The sequence below is a fragment of the Elephantulus edwardii genome, unplaced genomic scaffold, assembly GCF_000299155.1.
Source record: "Elephantulus edwardii isolate Elephantulus edwardi_28Jun2011 unplaced genomic scaffold, EleEdw1.0 scaffold00018, whole genome shotgun sequence".
NCBI classification, from domain to species: domain Eukaryota; kingdom Metazoa; phylum Chordata; class Mammalia; order Macroscelidea; family Macroscelididae; genus Elephantulus; species Elephantulus edwardii.
In genome coordinates, this window is record NW_006399768.1 from 15,434,099 (window position 1) to 15,438,142 (window position 4,044).

Genomic DNA, 4,044 nt, shown 5'->3' on the forward strand with positions numbered 1-4,044 from the left:
GCAGGAGGGGAAGACCCTCTATGAGATGGATTGATTCGGTGACTGGGGTAATCGGGATGGGTGTGTCAGAGGCAGTGCAGTTGGTGCAGGATAGAGCAGGGTTTAGGGCTGTTGTGCATAGGGTCGCTATGAGTCGCAAACAACTCGACGGCACATAGCAACAACAACAACATAGATTGTAGCATTGATAGTGACTAAAAATGGTCCTTCATAGTAGAACCACTCTTTAAGATTTCCTAAACTAACATTTTCATGGGGAAAAAAATTTGTGAGCTCTTTTCTCCCATGGAGTTACCTCCTGTGCGTTAATCATTTACCATTTAGTTAGTAACCTATTGATTTAGCCAATGCATCACTAGGGCTGCTGATGGTGTATATATTCTCACAACTGTTGAACTACTCATAGCTGATGATCTCGTTGCTTTCTGAGGCTGTAAATCACAATGGAGAATATCGGCCATCTTTCTCTCAAAGAACTACTGTTGGTTCTTTTGGGTTCGTAGCCCAAATTCTTACAGACTATGCTACCAGAGCTCTTGATGTCTGTATATAAATAGCCACAAATATATCAACAAAGCAAAGCCAGGTCTTCAATTATAACCCAAATCTACTCATGCTCTTCTTTCACTATTCTAACACTTTTATCTACATACTCAGTTCTGAACTGGATGTTTATTATAATATTGTTACTATCTTTTCAATATTATTTCATCTTATGCATGTAATCATCATTCAATCATTCATTGCTCTACCTCTTTCTCTGTTTCTCACACACACATGAATAGAGAGAAATATATTTTACATAGCCAAAGTTATTGTCACCAAATTGATTCCAACTCACAGAAATTCTTTACTTATCTGTAAATATTTCTTCAGTTTTTTAATTTCTTGTTATTTTTCTCACTTTTTATTTCAGTTTGTTGAGCTAGTATTCATATAGTTCAGTAGTAGAATTTTCACCTTACATAGGGGAGACAGTTTTGCTTCCTACAGTACACTTTATGCACAGGCTCTGTTCATCTGCTGTAGAAATGTATATGTTGCAATGATATTGAAAAAGTTTTGGCAGAGATTTCATATTCATTATTGCAAGGCAAGAAGAAATAAATGATTGACAACCTTACTTCTGATGTTTCACCAGAAAGAACACTATGAAATCACAGAATTTCCATCTACAAATGTTATTAGGTGCAATGTAGGACTCTGAAGCTTTTTGTTGGTTTCCTGTATATGGAGCTGATTTTCATGACTTATGTTCCTTATGGAGAGAGAGTAACAAGAATAATTTTTGGTACCAGCAGCCAGGAAATACAGAAGACAAATTGCACTGGGAAAGTCTTCAGAGATCTCTTCAAAGTACTGAAGAGCAACAATGTCAGTCTGGAGACTAAGGTGTGCCTGATTAAGGCCATGATCTTTGCAAATACATGCTATACATCGGAAAGCTGGAAAATGATTAGCAATGATGGAAGGAGAACTGATACCTTTGAGCTGAGTGTTGACTATATCATGGACTGCTAAGAGAATAAACTAGTTCGTCCTGAAAAGGGTGAGACCAGGTTGCTCCTTGGAGGCAAGGATTCTGAAGCTTCATCTGACATATTCTAGGCATGTTACAAGGTGGGCCCAGTCTTTGGAGAAGGACACCATGTTTGGGAGTGTGGAGGAACACCCTCAATGAGATGACTTGATTCAGTGACTGGGGTAATGAGGGTAGGTTTGTCAAAAGCAATAAGATTGTCTCAGGAAAGAGCAGGGTTGCTATGAGTCTCAGGTGATTCGAAGACACATAACAACAATAGTCATTATAATTCTCTCTGATATGTACTTTCTTCAATGGAGGTTTGGTATAATAAACCATAAGGAGTTACTCTGGCAACTCAAAACCATGTTTCTCTAGCAATATAAATTCACTTGTAACTCATTGGGAGAAAGATAGACAAATATCCTCTGCATGATTTAAACCCTTTCAAAGACCATGAAGTCAATTTGTATTTATATACTTTTCAATATGCTTTTATTATAGATATACTAGATCACAAAACAATTGTGGCTAAACTTGGAGAAAATGGGAATCCCAGAACACTTGCACTCATGAGAAACTTCTAGTTGGACCAGGAAGAGGCAGTTGTCCGAACAGAGCAAAGAAATACTGCATGGTTCAAAATCTGGAAAGGAGTGTGTCGGGAATTCATACTGTATCCGTATTTTGTCAGTCTGTGTGCAGAACAGATCAGTTTAGCAGCTGGATTTTATGTAGAGCTATGCGGCATCAGGATTGGAGGAAAACTCATCAACATCTTTGTTATACAGATTATACAATCTGTCTTGCTGAAATTGAGGACCTGAAAAGTTTACTGCAAAGGTCAAGTACTGCAGTTTTTAATGTTGATTGAAGCTTAACATCAAGGAAACAAACATTCTAACCATTCTAGGCCTATTGGCAGCACCATGATAAATGGAGAAGAAATAGAAGTTGTTAACAATTTCAGCTTGCTAAGGTCCACAATCAACCAGTTTGGCACTAGCAGTGAGGAAATCAAAAGGCATATTGCATTGGGGAAGCCTGTTGTCAGGGACCACTCCAAAGTACTAAATAATAATGATATCTAGTCTAAAGACTAAGTTGCACCTGATCAAGGCCATGGTCTTCACAATTACTTACTATGCATCAGAGAAAGCTGGACAATGACTAAGGATGAGAAGAAAAATTGATGCCTTTGAATTGTGGTGCTTGAGAAAAGTATGGAACACCACCAGGAGAACAAATAGATCTGTCTTGGAGAGGGTGAAAACAAGTTTCTCCTTGGAGGCAAAGGTTTTGAAATTGTGTCTAACATACTTTGGGCACATGGACAGGAAGGACCAGTCTTTGGAGAAGGAACTTCATGCTTGGAAGGGTGGAGAGACAGAATAGGAAAGGAAGGCACTGATGAGATGGATTGACATAGTAACTAGGACAATGGGATTAGGTGTGTTGGAGTCAGTGAGACTGGTTTAGCATAAGACAGGGTTCAGAGTTACTGTACATAGGGTTGCTATGAGATATGGGTTATTTGATGGCACAAAGCAACAAGAACATTCTGATTGCCTATTTTAGAGATAAACATATTTTTTCACAATTTAAACAGCTTTTGTTTTCTTCTTTTTAATAAATTTTCTAACCACACATATTGTGTTATACTTTGTATAGCCAAAATCTTTGCCATCAAGTTGATTCTGATTTACAGCAAAGCTATAGCCCAGGCAGAACTCAACCATGTGTTTTGTCAAGTTGTAAATCTTTATTTGTTTAGTCTACCTCATTTACCTTCTATGAAGTAACTGCTTGGGTTTGATTGTTGTTGTTAGGTGTCTTCAAGTTGAGTGTAACTTGCAGTGACCTGATGGACAACAGATATGTACCCTATCCTACCCTGTGTCAACTTGACAATTTTTTACTCACTTAACACATTACTGCAGTCACTATGTCAATTACCATGGTCTAGGGTATTTCTCTCCTTGGCCATTACCATACCTTCCCAAGAATGATATCATTCTTTAAGGAATAGCCTTTCCTAACAATATTCCCGAAGTCTACTAGATAAAGCTTCAACATTCTCCAAGGAGCACTGTAACTGCACCTTCTCTAAGATTTATCTGTTCTTTGGAAGTCCATTTGATATTCAATACTCTTCTTCAACACCACAGTTCAAAATATCAATTCTTCTTCTCTCATCATTATGCATTGTTTAGCTCTGAGTAGCATAGAAGTGATTGAAAAGACCATGGTTTGAATCATTTGCCTCAGTAATTTTGAGAAGTCCCTGACTGCAGACTTTCCCAGTGCAATGTGTTTCTTGATCTCCTGGCTTCTGGTAACAAGTGTATTGATCGTAGTTCCAAGTTAGGTGAATGATGAGTTGCTGGGCTTGATTAATGATCTTGAATCTTATCCATCTCAATTTATATTTTCCATTTATCAAGCATTTTATTAATTGTGTTGTTAAAGTTTATTTCCACTCTTCCTATTTACTTAAATGGAAGACATTTTTTCTAATTGTA